Source organism: Chaetodon trifascialis, chromosome 3 (assembly GCF_039877785.1).
Source record: "Chaetodon trifascialis isolate fChaTrf1 chromosome 3, fChaTrf1.hap1, whole genome shotgun sequence".
NCBI classification, from domain to species: domain Eukaryota; kingdom Metazoa; phylum Chordata; class Actinopteri; order Chaetodontiformes; family Chaetodontidae; genus Chaetodon; species Chaetodon trifascialis.
The window spans coordinates 3,497,468-3,514,424 of NC_092058.1; the positions used below are offsets into that span (position 1 = coordinate 3,497,468).

General features: G+C 42.3%; 2 protein-coding genes across 2 annotated transcripts in view; both read left to right on the top strand.

The window, feature by feature from the left end:
• Window positions 1-16,957, top strand: part of rims4 (regulating synaptic membrane exocytosis 4) — a 341,866-nt gene that overhangs the window by 164,113 nt on the left and 160,796 nt on the right. The window lies entirely within an intron of this gene.
• LOC139328545 (sodium- and chloride-dependent taurine transporter-like) overlaps window positions 16,219-16,957 on the top strand; it is a 31,540-nt gene continuing 30,801 nt past the window's right edge. The window contains exon 1 of the mRNA XM_070958315.1: window positions 16,219-16,489. The gene's annotated coding sequence lies outside the window, so the exon portion shown is untranslated. The remainder of the gene's footprint in view (window positions 16,490-16,957) is intronic.

Below are 16,957 nucleotides of genomic sequence, written 5' to 3' on the forward strand. Positions count from 1 at the left end.
AACGTTACATCATGTCATTGTGAAATTAAAACCGTGAATTTAAATCAGTAAGCCACCCATCATCTCAGTTTGTAGCTTTAATAACGTCGCTATCACTGTGCAATCATGTCTCTGTATCTCTCTCTCTCTTTGTCATCTGACTCTGTCTACAAATAGTTCACTTCCTTCCCTAAAGAGATGGAATAAAGAAAGGCATCTTCACAAGGCATTTGTCTAATTATTAACACTTTTTTCTGCTCGGAAACTAACCAACTCCCCTTTGCCTGTAATGCTGGTGTTTACTAGGAAGTGGTGCATTTATTTCAGCTTAATCCCTCTCCCTGGCTGGCCGGGGCGGTCAGATGACAGGCGCTAATCTCTGGACTCTGCCTCACTGACTGCCTCCTTACTAATATGGGATTTAAACCCAAACACGCCTCCATCACGTAGCAGGCTCTCAACCCAACAAGTGGGGTGAGTGGAGATGATGACCCTGATGAACTGGAGCAAGCAGATGACGAGCTGTGGCACCTCTTTTCCCCCTCGTAGCCCTTTCAGTACCTTCCTCGGTTGATGTGTGCGTTCCCTTCCTTCTGCATGTTTCACGATGTTAAAAGCGTTATGTTTGTTGAGGTTATGGGAAACATGTTCGGAGAATTGACAAGCAAGCAGAATCAATAAGGAATTAAAGAGAAGAGGGACAGAGAAAGTAGTTTAAACTTTATGATCAATTTTATTTTTCAAGAAACTAGTTTTCACTCAATCTTAGCTACTTTTGACTGATTTTACTCCCGATTGGCTGCTGTGACAGCTGCTTGGTAGTTGGCTCAGATAAACTAGACCTCTTTAAGCATGGCTCCACCTACCTCGCCATCTGACTGTGTGAACTGCAAATGGTGCCATCGATACATCTCTGAACTCACTGTTGGCTAATCCATGGTTCAGCTTCGAAAGGCTAAACGCTTTGTGTTACCTTGTGTCGCCTCAACACTCCCTGACGTGCTTGAGGAGTATCCCACGACCACATCAATCCTGCAGCAATCGGAGACACTCAGAAATTACTTTCTTACATTGACTAACACTGTGCTGGACAGTGGAAGACAGTGAGTTGCCCTCGCTGTGTTTTGGCCACACAAACTTTAGCCAAATCTGGCAGCTCCACATTTGGCCAAAAAATGATACTGGTCCACCCACGGTGTCCCGTTTGTGGACAGTTTTAACGCATTTTGAAATAGGCATGATTTACTGGCTCGACATCTTAACAAAAAAAGGCAAACGGCTCGTAGTCTGAAACATGCATCTGATGCTGAAATCCACTACTCGCTATTTTTATAAGTGACCAACAACTGTGGTTGAAGCATGTGCTGTGACTGTGACTGTAAAGATTTGATGGAGAACGATCAGATGAGTAAGTGAAAGGGATGTAGTGTATGGATGCAAGAATTTATGTGTTTGTACCAGCAGTTTACTGCAGGGAGGAACTGAAAGAGATGAAAATACTCGGTGATACAGGGCTGCAGGCTGCAGGCTCTGCAGCAGTCTGCCCAACACCACACCTCACCACGGTAAACGGCTGCAAAATAAGTTATGTAGTTTGTTGTTGTACGTAGTTTGTTGCAGTTGCACGTTTATCTAAAAAAAAAAAAAAAAAAGAGCCCTCTTGTTCTAATTCAAAGTTTTGTTGTGTGCGATGAGATTAGACACTGCAGCATTTTGAGGAACTGAACAGAAAGTTGGAAGTGTACCTTCACTTCCTGTAAAGCTGAAGCATTTTCGCTGTAATTCAGCTGTATCTCACTGTGCATCAAACTCCATCCATGAGCCATCACAAACCTTCCTCTCTCCGAATGATAGCTTATTGGTTTATGCTTTCTTAGACAAACGGTTTCACTCCCTCTTTCTCACTCGCTCGCTCTGCTGTGTCTTCAGTCTGTCGCAATCCATCTCTCTCTTTCCTCTGGGGATAAACACTTGTTATTTCTTCTTTTTCCTCTCTTTCTTCCTCGCTGTTTCTTCCTAATTTGACTTATTAGAAATGAGTTTTTATGACCACAGCAAGAAACAAATAATCATTGCATGTGGAAACAAAGCTAATAATAACCACAGTATGTATATATATATATATGTGTGTGCGTGTGCGTGTGCGTGTGCGTGTGCGTGTGCGTGTGCGTGTGTGTGTGCATACAAAAAAGTGACAAGATCCGGCTTTAAAATTTTGTCCAAAGGCAGAAACAAAAACAGTTTTTAATGATTTCTAAATGACAAGAAACAGACACACCAGATCGACATTCAACACAGGCTTGCATTCACTCTCTCTGCCTCTTCCAGGAAGTCTGTCATCTAGATGTTTGTCACTTTTCCTGTCACATGACCTCCCATCCGACGACACCAACAGCCGCCGTGCAAACATAACACCATTCAGGGTGTTACAGTGTGCAGGCTGCAGGCTGCAGGGTGGTGTTTGTCAGACAGAACGAGAGACTGTAATAACATGATACAGGCAGGCAACAAAACTGAGAAACTGAGGCAAATCCAAGAACTACAAAAAATAAACCAAGAACAAAGCAGGTAGCACGAAGAACATAGGGGGAGTACTGACAAGCAACATGTGTAGACAACCTGACAACTAAAGGACGGGAAACACATGCACTGAATACACGAGAGGTTAATTGACTAATGAAACAATTGATACAGAAAACAGGCGAGAAAAAAAAGCACAAAGACAGGAAGTAAAATACCACAAGACACATGAGGAGAGTAACCTTCAAAATAAAAGAGCAAACTGAAACAGAGCAAACCCCAAAACCAGAATAGTTTCAGGGTGTTGTGCTATAATTCATCTGTGGTCCATCTGTACCAATTTCTTATTGAATAATTAAAAATACTCCTTTTTCGTACCAAAATATGGCTAAATACACACTGCAGTCTGTACCTTGTGTGCCTTTTAGTTTCATCTCTTGCCTGGGTGGTGTCTTAGATGAGATTAGAAAATGAATGGGGGTTATTTGCCTCTGAAATGTGGTTGTAATATTACATTTCTTTCTTCTTTTTTTGCTCTCTCTGTCTTTGCCACCATGCACCCCTGTGTACCCTGGCACTACTGGCATTTGTCTGTACAGCTCATGCCATCAGCCTGCCCCATTACCCAAGAAGTGAATTGATTGTTTCACAACAATAACCACATCTTAGAGAGGCTCTGTGGCAGGAAGGCTTTGTGCGTTGCTTGTCAATTTCAAAAGTAGATCACCTCAATCAAGCAATCAGGTCACCTTCGCATCAACGCATCAAACAGAGGCAACACACATTCCTTAAATCGTTGGCTTCAATTCAAGACTGTGTCACTTTTGCTTCCTGTCTTTCCAGGTTGGATGTTGGTGTGAACATTTCTCACTGACATAAAAACAATAGAGCAGTAAAAGAATGGATTCTTTCTTTTCTACATGATGCACTTCAGGCTGTCTACAGCCGACATTGTTGGTGCTGCTTTCCCTTTCTGCTGCTTTAATATCAGGCTACTTTCCATAAATGGCTGCAGGTTCTGTTTGAACTCTGTTGTTTCTTTTGTGTGCTTTTAGGATGCATGTTCCAACAAAACGTCATTGACTCTCTCAGTTATGATAACATTGTACTCATCAAGAAAATTGCATAATATGGCAACGTTCCAAAAAGCAGGTCCAACAAACGTGATTGGTGAGATGATACTACAGCAATAAAACCCAGGTTTTAATAAACTGTAGTCCTCGTTATCAGTCATCATTTCTGACTCAGATCATCTCAAAACAGTTGCCTTTGGGTTTCTGAGAGCCAAATGTAGAAACAGTCAAGTAAACCATGTTAAGTAAGAGCAACATTGCAATCTGGAGTAACTGTTTATGTGTTTATGTTGACTACAGTTTGTATCCAGTACTTCTTAACTTCTTAAGTGTCTCCTCTGGATCAAGATGTTGCCTGAACTTTATTGGGTATTTGCATAAAGGCAAAGAGTAAACAAGGTGCAGTCTCCTCTGCACCGAATGCATTTACATCCAAGTTTGCAAACGGACATCATCAACCATACTTTGCATGAAAGCACATGTTTGAACAAATGCTGACTGTTCGTGAGTGATTGATGACAAGTTTGTGAGAGATGGCCGATGGCTGCAGTCTGCGGTGTAGTGACGGAAGGAAAAAAAATATACTATTTGGAGCGAATGTGCCTCTTAAGCTGCATCTGCAACAAGGAAGCTTTTCAGACAGTTTGCTTTGAATGGAATTATGCAATATTAAGCTTAAGGTCCGTTTTTCTTTCTTTCAGAAGGATACAGCCAACAATTAGCGGATTTTCCATTAATCTGGTAGCATTTTGGTGATGACACAAATTTTTTTTTTGTGAGCACACGAGCTGTTCTCAAGGTGTCTGTACTTTAATGGTGTATTTCATATGTAATACATAGATTCCATATAAGGTAGACTCTATACAGTACAAAGTATTTGCAGCAGGAAACCTACCGCAGTAAGAACAAAGGTCACGTGACACTGGCTGCCTCACTATTGGTTTGTGGTTGTTAGCCAGAGTGACAAGACCATGACGAGGACCTTCTTTAGTTTCCTCTTTGTGCAGTATAACTGTATTTAGTGTTAAGTGTTGAAGCTGCTTTTCTGTGCCAACAGGATCTGCCCTGCGGTCAAAATGAGCCAATAAAAAGGTAAAGTGTAAGTTTAACGAATGAGGATCGAGTTAAACCTTTGAGGAGCTTGTAGTACTTTTCATTCAGAAAACACAGGTTACATCGCCAATGAGAGGAGCTCATGAGAGTACTTCAGTTCAGTGTCACAAAAGGTGCCCAACTCACCCGAATCTCCCAAAGTAATTTTCACAAGCTTGCAACAGAATCTTTGCGCTTTGGAGTTTAATTTCACTCCTACATCCCTGTGATTATCTGAAACAGATGTCAGCCATTGCTGTTTACTGGTCACTCTAACCCTAACCCTTCACATTAAAAGCTTTCCCAGAGGGAGGCTTTTATTGTGAAGCAGTAGTGAGAAATGTATTTGTCACAAGATTTGATGAGCTTTGTTTGCAGTCGTGTTAGTCTGCACAACATGATACAGAAAGTGTATATTAACAGCAGTTTACTGCAGAGAGGAATTAAAAAAGATCAAAATTCTCGGTGACTGGGCTGCAGGCAACAGGCTCTATAACAGTTTGCCAAACACCACACCTCACCATGGTAAACGCCCTTTACCGTTTAGTGCGTCTCTATGGAAAAGCAGCCACACCGTGCCAGCACAACTGAAATGATTGCAGTTGCTCATGATTAGCTTGCCTTGCCTTGACTACGCGCCGTTATGTCCACCCTTATCAAAGAACAGCATAATGTGAACATTTGTCTTGCTCAGTCAACACTTGTTTGCTCTCACTGCTGTGGTGTCACAATTGGTTTTACAGCTTTGTGATGATTTGTTAGAAATCTCCAAAATGCACCTTTATCAAGTTGCTTTCCTGCCTCATCACTGTGCGCATCACGGCAGAACGCTCCGATCCTTGAGTGCTACTTTATTATCCAGACCAGACCACTTAATTTGATAGGAAAGTAAGCAGGATGTTTGGTTCCTCCCTGAGTCATTTGGATGATGCAAAGTTGCCTTTAGGAATGAGTGTGTGCATGTTAGTCTGAGTGAAGCAGGTTTTTTTCAGTGTGTAAAAGGCAGTGTGGATGCAGTTGTGTGGATGTGTTTCTGTGTGTGTGTGTGTGTGTGTGTGTGTGTGTGTGTGTGTGTGTGTGTGTGTGTGTGTGTGTGTGTTTTTATGTGTTTATGGAGATCCTAAACAAATCAGGTCCTTCGTGCTTATATAACAGGCGGAGAAACAATGCCAAAGCACAGGAAATTATGCACTCCACATCTTATTTGCGCATGCGTTTGTGTGCTTGTTGGTGTCTCTGTTGGTGTGTGAAATGCTCATGAATAAAATTCACTGCAAAACACTAAACAGATTATATGGCAGCATAACAAACAAAAAATATATTTCTTTGATTTGCTAAGATACTTTGATGATAGAGCAACACATTCTGCACTTCGATGATGACATACCACCTTACCTAACAAGACCCTTTTTTATGGTATAACAGTATAGTGGAGCTGTCCACAATGCAGCTGTCCACATGAAACTGAGACAAGACATTGGTATTAACTCAATAAAACTAGATACAAATTGTAACTTTCCAATAATTGTTAGAATATTTAATACTTTGTGGAAAAGTCCTTTGTTTGCAATAACACCTTCAAGACACGTCCTCACTCATTCCTCCACACAGACTGCCTAGAAGATTCTTCTTCTTTTTCCATTTACACTCTCCTGTGCATTACATTTTGGATCCTTGTTCTGCTAGGTCTGCCCACATCTCACCCTGATCGTCCTGGTGGATGGTAACAGATTCTTCTCAAGAACTTTCTTGTACGTAGATCCATCCATCTTACCTTCAATAATTTGGATTCGGCCCGCACAAAGGGAAGAGAAGCAGTCCCATACTATGATGCTTCCATTTATGAACATCAATGCTGGTATGGTCATTTTAGGGTCATGAGCAGAGCTATTTCTCCTCTAAACACGGCATGTTATATTATATTGGTCTTGTCTGGCCACACTGCATTGTTCTAATAATCTACAGGCTTCTCCAAATGTTGTGCAGAAAACCTCAAATGAGCTTCAACATGCCTTTTCATTAATAAAGGAGTCTTCTGGGGTGATTGTGAATGAAGATTGTGATGGTGGACTGCATTGCCTATTGTTTTCTCTATGATTATGACCTGTTGCTTCCAAGTCTTTCTGGAGCATCTTTACAGTCAGAGAGTGACAAACTGTCTGACTGCCACGTTAGAAATCTTGTGAAGAGGTCCTGTCTGTAGTTGGTTGATGATGGAGTAATGTTCCTTCCACTGGCAGACACAGCGGCCACAGTGGTGCTTATTGGAAGATTTAGGAGTTGAGAAGTCCGTCAGTAGCCAGTTCCATTGCTATGTTGCTTGGGGAAGATCTTGTGTGACAGCTGGGTAACAAATGTTTTGTTTGCTTGTCTGTGAAGATTCTCATTCATCCAGGTCATAGTACTTCTAAGTGCTTTCAAAGGCAACTGGACTGTTTGTGGTTCTAGAAGACGTTTCACCTCTCATCCAAGAGGCTTCTTCAGTTCTGACTGACTGGCGGGAAGTCCCAGGTATCAGCTAGCAGGATATGATCCCATTGCAATACTGATGGTTTGAAAGAGAAGTGAAAGAAGACATCTATGTCAAACCCCACAGGCAGCTTAACAGCCAGTCACGTGACCCTAATGACTCACATGATGGTCAGCTACCTACCTATTCTCACCCAGTAACACCCACTGACCCATCACCATCATGACTCATGTTAACCTAACCACTCACATGATATGCTGGGCGGAGCCATGATCCTGCAAGAGTACAAATACCTGGGACCTGGTGAAATCTCTTGTCAAACCACAAGCAGTCCAGTTACCTTGGGAAGCACTTAGAAGATTTGTTTACTTGCATCCAAAGGTGGGTAACCATTTTTCAAAGAGTGGAAGTACTAACCAACATGCACTAGCCTAGCTGATTCTAATTAGCACAGACAGGAGAACTAATTAGTGAAATCAGATCAGATCAACTGGAAATTGTACACGTGACGGAAACATGACGGAACTGCGGCCCAAACAGAGCAGCGAACATCTGAGGTAGGTAGACATCTGATACCGTAACACTGAATTCATGATTGAATGTTGTCTTTTTGGATGTGCCTGCTTTTGTCCCCGCAGTACATCCAGCACATGCATACATTATTTGTGCAGCCTGTGTGGGTGAATACAGTTTTTGAAACCTGTGTGGGAATAACACATTCCACCACATTACATATATAGAATCTCCATAAAAAGGCGATTCATTAATGAAATGCAAAGAATATGTTGTGTTGTGTTTCATATGATATTCTTAATGATTATAAAGAGTGTGTGTGTTTCAGCCTGTTGTTTCTTATATGATAGCTCAAACCTTCATAGTAGACGTGTTTCAAAACAAAGGTACTCCTGCGCACTGCTTTGTGGAAGTTGAACTTCCAAGCATGGACATACAACTGGAGCCTGATTCAAAGGCGTGACTGGGTGACCCTGTTTGGGGGTCTGAGGGTATGTTTTTGCAAAAGTTACAGTAGATAATAGTGCTATTACTACTTCAGTGGTGTAAAGTCACAAATTGGCAATTAATCAAATCACCAAAAACACTCGTTTGGGGTCCCTGTGGATCTATGGCTCCAGGTCAGTTGCATCCATTGCTCTCAAGTGTTTAGTCTTGATCACCAAGTGTTTTGGGGGTTTTGCTTAGTGCTCCTGGACTTTCAGATTTTATTGTTTTGTGCCTTCTCCCAGTTGGATTTTATTCCTTCTCTTTGGACTACCTTATCCCTGTTGTACTTTTTACTTTTGTTTTTTGTGTCAGCATTGTTGAACTGCTCCAACCATACATCAAGCTTCTGCATTTGGGTCACCTGCTTGTACAACCATCTCACTAACACTTCAACCTTAATCATTACATCCTAACCCATACCCCAACCTTAACCATAAGACAAAACAAACAAAACTCTGAACCATAAAATGTAATGGTTTACCTATTTTGGATGAGCTTTTGTCCCCAAACACCTGGCAAGTCCCCAGCGTGGCTATGTGTGGAATATATTTGGTCCCATGAGGAGTAATGAAAGTACACACAAACACACACAAGTCAAATCTATAAGACAAATCAATGTATTAAATATTTTAAATGCTTACAAATATTAAGTGCATAGGCCAGGTATAATAGCTTAAGTGCTAGTTGCAAGGCACATTTGACGGTACACTCCTCATTTGTGACTTTTTATTTTCTTACTCTTGTTTTGTGCGCTGTTTTTTTGCAAAACAGTTTGCAATGTAGGTTTTGATAGGAGCTTCATGTGTGACAGGTGTCTGTGTGAGTGTGTGTGCAATGCCAGTGTTTTAATTGGGACCGTTAAAGGTCCAGTGTGTAGGATTTAGTGGCATCTAGGACTTTAGTGGTGTGAAGTTGCTGATTGCAACCAACTGAATACCCCATCACCCTCTTCTTCCAAGCATGTAGGAGGTGTGCTGTGGGAAAAAGGTAAAAGGTGCTCTCCACAGCCAGAGTTTGGTTTGTCTGTTCTTGGGTACCATAACAACATGGCAGTGCTACAGTACATGTCCATGGAGTCCATGGCAGAGGACGCTCTCCCTCTGCAGATATATAGGGCTCATTCTAAGGCCAAATTTGCAAATCCCTAGCAGCCAACGTTGGGAAGACAGGTCTGTCTAATAGTTGTTCCATAGCACGGCCTACTGAGCAAATCTGATCATGATTGGCTGTGCTGACTCATGAGCATGTCAGTAATGCACATCATCTCTACTCAAGGTGCATACTGTGCTGTGTAAATGGTCTGCTTTGAGCTTACTGATGGTTGTTCTGTTGAAGGATGAAGTGGAGCTGTCAGAGAAGTGAATTATGTTTGTGTTGTCAAGATGTACTCATTGTGAAACTGGGTACTGTGTTAGTCTCTTCACTTTGATCTGGTGATGTCTGTAGGACCTGTGGGAGGTTAAAAATGTCCTTTAACCATAGCATACTGGAGATTGGATATACTTTGCTGAGGAAACAATATGTGGGGCTGACAAAGACAAAATGGTTGTTGATTTCATTGGTTAAACATTACATTTTTTGACACATTTTGACCTACAGAACAGAAAAAGACATGCTTCCAGTTGCCCAGACGTATTTGAATATGCAGGAATTTCATTCTTTTCACCCCATTCTGACCCCACACGGTGCAGGTGCTGCAGAAATATCCATTACAGCAAAAAACACAGAGCTGGCTTCCCACTTGGCCAGTTGTGTTTGCTGGAATGTGAAATGAAACCAGAAATACTAATACCTCTTGCTTTGCTTGTTGCCAGTGGATTTAGCTCAAGTGTGAGCTATATGTGCTCCTTCACATCCTGTTTCTGCTTTTTAATGCCAAATTAATGTAATCAAACAGGTTGAAGAACAGCATCAAACTTCAACAGGTCAGAACGTACCTTCCTGTTTCTCTAAATCAGTGGCCGTATCTTACCACTCCTAAATATCCTCCTAAATGTCCTGAACGTTCTGGGCAAAGACATTCAGATTAAGACCTTTTCACAAAGCTGCTGAAAGCAATGCGATGCAGTTGGCTGAGCTGATTACTGCCATTGTAGACAATGTATGCAATTCCACAAGGCTCGATTCAGAAGTGTCCCACAAGCAGCTCTGGACCACCGAGAATACACACCCAAGTCTATTTTTGATGGATGATGCAGTAAGCTGCACAGAGCAGATCGAGCCTGACAGGAAGTCAGACACAGGAACGGTGTAGAGAATCCAGGAAGTCTTCAAAATAAAACACCCTGATCACATAAGAACAATCAGCACAATTAAAACAAACAAAAAAGAAACCCTTTATCTACACAGCCTTCTTACCCATGGCAGAAGCACAATTATCAAGGAAAAGTGACCAGTTAACAAAATCATGCAGGCAAATTTTTACCTTAAATTTACCTTCGTTATGAAAACACACACACGCAAGAGTGGACATCGGAAATGATGCGATACCATCCGTGGGACTGTATTTTCTTCTTCCAAAAAGGATTGGCAAGAAACAAGCAGTTCAAGTTTATGCAGTTAATAAAACAATGAAGAAGAAGAAATGGTTGTGGTTTGGATTTGGTTTCTGTTAAACATCAACCCTTTCTGTCATCAACCCTGTGGTTAAACTTCTGAAATAAATTCAAAGGGTTGTCCCTGTTGCTGGACGACGTCGTGTTTCTGAATAAATGTACTTACACGATCACTAACAGTGATTAGCAGGTGAGCAATCTTTGTCAGTAAATATGAAATAGAATATTCATCAATATATAGCAGAGAAATGGGGATGGGAAGAGGAGGGGATACCTGAGTGAAGCAGAGAGCTGGAGGGTGAGGAGGAACATTGGGACCAGTTAGGCCGGGTGATGAAGGTGGCGTCAGCAGGTAAACAAACAGGCAGATGAGTGGAGATCCTGGAGCACACGGAAAAGAAACTACAGTTCACTTGCAGCAACAACGCCACAAAACTGCACTAAGAAAACTAAAGATGCCTCAAGATTAAACCAGTGGCTGACACAATGATCCGGAGGGGTCGAAATACCACCAGGCTGACGAGCTGATGGACAGCATCAGGGGTGAGTCTCAGCCAAAACTCTGACGCCATCATTCGCAAGAGTTTCTCATAACTCGAACAGTTCAGAGCTTCTTTCAGCCTTTGGATGTTTTGTGAAGTGAGCTCCTTCTCAGACACATGCCATCTATGTAAAGTTCATCTGACAGCGCGTCATGTGCTGCACTGACTTTCCAAACACTATGCGGTGCATCTGGATGTTTCGGTTTTGCTGAAAATGACATAACAGTCAAGCAATTCAGTGAAATTCCACATCACTCAAACTCTGTTTATTCTCTGTGTTAAAGACAGTTATTTGCCTTTGAGGTATAGAATTTCAAGTTTTTCAGGTCTGTAAACGTCAAATTGTTTGTGGAAGGTGAGCGTTTCCTCAGGTGGTGAGAATCAGAATGAGATTTATCACCAAGTAGCTTCTCACATTCTCACATATCGGTGCATAACAACGAATATATTACTCGGAAATACCACAAAAGATTCTTATTTTAACCCTAACCAGGTAGTCTTGTTGCCCACACATAACCAAAGTGCACCAGTGTTCACAACATCCACCACATGTTTATCATTGTCCTCAGCGAGCTTTGTTTTCAGGGCTCTCAGGGCGTCATGTTTTGAAGCCTGCGGCTGGTGACAAAGCCCCGGTATGAGACAAGCTGGCACTGACGGGGTTTTGAATATGCAAAGAAGCAGTGAGTCAGGAAAAACACAATTTTCACTCACGGTACTGTGAGTGTGCTCACAGAAGGTGACTAGGCTCATGATCATCATCAAGTGGTGGAAATTAACTGGCCCCGCCCACTGAGTCCTCCAATGGTGGAGCTCGCTGCAGGAAGGTGCAGAATACCCAGAATTCAGCACAGAGGACTTTCTCAGACTTCAGTTGGTTTTGCTTCTTGAGGATTTCTACATGTTCTGAGATGTTGGCATAGTGTCACAGCGCAGTAAAACAGAAACCGTCCTTATCTTCAGCCCACTGCTTTGGCCGTGAGCATCGATGTGCCAGTTTCTAAGTTAACTGTACCAACACATGGAGACTCCCCATTTGCTCTGAGTAGATAAAGCTTCATTTTGGGTGCATGTGGATGTCCTGGTGATGGATGTGGTGCCCGGGAGAATTAACTGATAGTGATAATAAGCATCAACAGCAGAAGTATCTGTACAGGAATGCTTTCTATGAAACAGTAAGTTGGAAAAATCATCACAAATCAGATAAGTGTGCTATGGTTTACCTGTACATCACATACTGCATCAGTGTTTGGACTGCCACTTTTTCAGCCAACCGTACCAAGATCCTTTCTTGGATTTAGCTCAAGTGTGACCTATTTGTCCACCTTCACTTCCTGTTTCTGCTTTTTAATGCCAAATGAACGTAATCAAACAGGTTGAAGAACAGAATCAAACTTCAGCAGGTCAGAACGTACCTTCCTGTTTCTCTAAATCAGTGGCCGTATCTTACCACTCCTAACTGTCCTCCTAAATGTCCTGAACGTTCTGGGCAAAGACATTCAGATTAAGACCTTTTCACAAAGCTGCTGAAAGCAACTTTTACCGAGCGACTTTCAACGCCGTCACATCGCTGTTCTGTTCACACTACACAATTCTCAGTCTTGTATCTTGAAGTCTTTTCAGTTTAGATACAACATCAATAATAAATAATAATAAATCCATCGGGCCTCTGCGTTCTGTCTGCGATGCAGATGCAAAAATTTGTTAACAAATTTGTGTATTTGCTGGATTTGGCTGGACCGGCAGACACAGTAGGACGTAGGATCTGTGCCAGCTGTTTCTGTCCTCTTTTAAAAAAATAAGGCTCACTTTTCAAGCTTGAGAGAAAATGTTGTCATGTGCACTTTATTGATGTGATGCTGATGTGTAATGTGGCCTTTTGTCTGAGATCACTGCTTTTGTGCACAAGTCCATTTATGTGATCTTCATCCCTTTACTAACAACCAAAGTGCATCCTCTTTAATCTCTGTCATTAATCATCCTGCTATGTATGTCTGCTTATGTTGTTGCACAGCAGTTATGTCATTCACTCTTAATACACGTGCCTCAATGAAAAGTAAAAAACCTCAGCTTTACGTACTATATGTCATCTCATTCCTTTCACCCTGTAGAAACTGTCTATATACTGACTAATTCATAAACTCCAACTGCTTTTGTTCTGGTTTGTGCATCTACTTTTGAACTGTTCGGAGCATTTGGATCAGAAATAAACTGGTTCCCAGCTGGTTTTCCATGACCTGAACTGTGACAATATCATGTTCTAGACGGTGGACGGAGCGAACGGAGAAGGCCGTTCGTCTTGCACGTATACGTCTGCTTATCAGTAAGAGGTGGTCCATGTTTCTTTTTTAGATAAGCACAAACACCTGTGAAAACAGAACAAATGCTCGCAGATAATCAGCGCAATCCGCCTTCTTGCCACTGCCGTTTACCTCCACTGTGCATTGTTCAACGCCCTCTGTTGATCACACATCCCCGATTGCAATGACTCTGCACAAAACTGGTGGAAACATGAGTTTGTTAGCAAGATAGCATCAAGATTTCACAAATCCTGAATGGAGCAGAGTCAGTTTGGTTGAAAAGGGCCATTATACGTTCTGTCAAACTGACTCAAACATAGCTTAACCATGTCATGTGATGTGCACTACCCTTAGAGAACAAATATTCCTGGGACCACTGGAGAGAACTGCAGATGGATTCTATTTAGTACTTCTTAACCTGAGAGCTGTATAGTGTATTTCTGGTTTTATTCAAGTATTTCTACATATACATCCCGGCTTGCTTCCACTCTTAATACAACCGGTCAGATTATTTTAATTTACGCCTTTAAATCTGTCATTCTTACATTTGCACTAGCCTCATTTCATCATTTGCACCTGTCAAAACCACAACACATGTCTGTGAGGGTGCTGTTACACAAAGCCAGTGTAAACAAAGTAATAAGATAGTGTCTGAAAAACAATGAAGGGGTGACATTGACTGCCAGTCAAGGGCTCAAGATAAGACATGAATATAAAGAGTTTTCAGGACAGAGGTTAACACGAGCTGTCAACACGCTGCCCCGAGAGTTATAAATGGAGTGAACTGGTCAAGGATTTTGGCCACCAGAACAAGAAATTTTCCATCACAGCTGCCTCTCAAACCTGCCTAAAAGTGACACGGCAAAGGAATTCAGTAAAAGCCGAGAGGCAGAAAGTTGGAGCTGAATGATCAGTGAAACACGGTCGAATTAGAGCAAAGGTGAACATAGCCAAAATGTCCACATGACAAAAGTCAGTCAGCTCAGCCAGAGTCCACCTCTGCAGCACAATGGAGCAGCCGGCAGTTTGCTCAATAATTTGGATGGCCTCCCCTCATATTTGAATGTAGTGTCATATAGATACGTAGACAAGCCTCTGCTTTGGTGCTTGCCGGCTTCCTCGTCAGACATTTTGCCGACCTCAGCATTACCACGTCCGTCCAAGTATTCAAATGGTTCATCTGCTCCTTTCTGCCGGTTAGTTCCTTGATAACGCTGAAGATGCTCAGCCACAGAGAGCAGAAGATGCAGCAGGGAACAGATGAATGCTTTCAGCTAAAAGTCTGTTGTTAAGTTGACCTTCGACACTCTGCTGAGTGCTCTCTGATGCACCGAATGACTTAAAGGGAAGCGTTCGTTAAGTCTTTTTTTATCGCAAAGTAGCCTCAACTTTTGGATTAGCAGCCACTGTGGCTCTTATTATGATGTTACCAACGACTTTGGATTCCCGCCGGCCTAAAATGTTTCCTTGAAGTAAATAAGATTACGAGTCACCGCATCCATTTCAGCACATTTGTTGTTGTCGAGCATTAGTGTGCTCAGTAAATTTAATGGCACGCTGCCCGGCCTTCCTGTGGCGCTAGTAAATCAGCAAAACGTTGGATTCCCTCTCTGAGGATCATTGTTATTCTCATATTATTCTGTTATTATCCGACCATTAATTTCAAAGATGACGTGGAGGAAAGGTTAGTCGAAGAGAAAATATGACCTTGCGTAGATAAAGATCTGCTCAGTCATCCAACCTGTCCTGTGTCTGCTCCTAAAGGAATGATGACCTGGAACAGTAGACACTGTTGGGATATTATGGAAATACTATAAATTCTAATGTATTATTTTTTTCATAGTGTTTATTGTTATGTTACTTCACTGGACGCCTATACAGACTCCATAAATGAGTTAAAGTTGCCAAAGACTGAGTGTTCATACTACAGTTGACTATAAACCATCTGCAGGTCCCTGGATTGAACCTCCAGTGATGCCTGAGGCGGAAAAACACAAATAAAACAAGATATTTTATCAAATAATAAAATTCAAGCTGATTTTTCTCAGTGAGAATCAGGCTGCTGCTTTCCTCTGCACACAGAATCAGCTGCACGGACTCTTCACACTGTGTTCCTTTATTTCCACCGCCGCGTGCACGCCGGCGCCTGCTCACGAGCACACGCAGATCGGGGGAGGGGGTGAGGGGGGCGATCGGGAGCGCGCCTGATGATCTATGCGTGTGCTCGTGAGAGCCGGTAACGATACCAACCAACCAACCAACTCGTGAAATGGGTGGAGGAACTGCCACTTTAAAGCTCCTTAATGGTGCGTTCATGTGCTGCTCGTAAATTTGTACTTGTTGGTTTAAAAAATGAAAACATTTCTGTATCACTTGGAGTGGCCTTTAAGTGCTTATAGTTGGCATTTGCTGATATAATGGAACAAAGATGACTACGATGAGGAGAAAAGCTTCATCAGGCGTGTTTATATTTCAGAGTTTATCCTGGCATGTGTTGATGTGGGACATTTCACACAAAGATACTTAAACACACAAAAAATTAGGCCTCCTCACGCAATCTATATATTCTGTGTTAGTGTTGTATACGTTTTTTCCCCCAATGGATTTAAGAGTTCATCCCGTGCATTTGGAAAGATGCACCGATCGCCAGCTTGCACTACAGAATTCCGAGGCTGTGTGCGGGCCGTGAAGGCGTCAGACACACAGCTCTCCTGTTGCTCTGAGAGGAGGCAGGCCGGTGATTTTCCACTGCCGCTGATGTCTCTGGTCCCCCCGTTTTAAGAGACAAAGGTCAGAAAGAGAGGCTTATAAGCAGGCTAAAATATAGGCAAGCGACGCGTCCAGCTCTCAGTCGCTCTCACGGACACAAGAGGACACGGACAAGAGCGGAGAAGGGACCGCACTCAGAGGACATTAAGAGGACAAAATAATACACAAAACCACATCAACAGAACAGGTAACGGAAAAAAACGACATCCTCGTTGCACACCTTTATAGCAAGGCAGGGAGGATGACTGTGCTGCTCTCATCGTCCTTATGATTTTTACCTGAAATATAATTTAAATGTGTTTATTTGTATCCGGATTGCGTCTGAATGAGATCAGTTCTCTCTTTTTGGGGGGAAAACAAGAGATGCAATTAAGAAGAGTTTAATGGTGGAAGAAGCAGTTCTCATTTTTTGGTGAATTTCTGGTTTTATTTGTATGCATGGATGTGTTTCCTGGTGAGAGGGCTGTGATGTAGATTTGGATAAAGGCTCTGCTCCCTCTCTCTCTCGTGCGCTCGCTCAGGAAGGCTCGCGGGTGAATTTGCTGTTTCTTCACAGCTTTAGATGCAGAACGATCATGATCCGTGAAAATGTGCTTAATTTTTCCTCCATGTGTTTTTCACGTGTCGGGTCCGGACTGTTTGACATGCGTGCGTC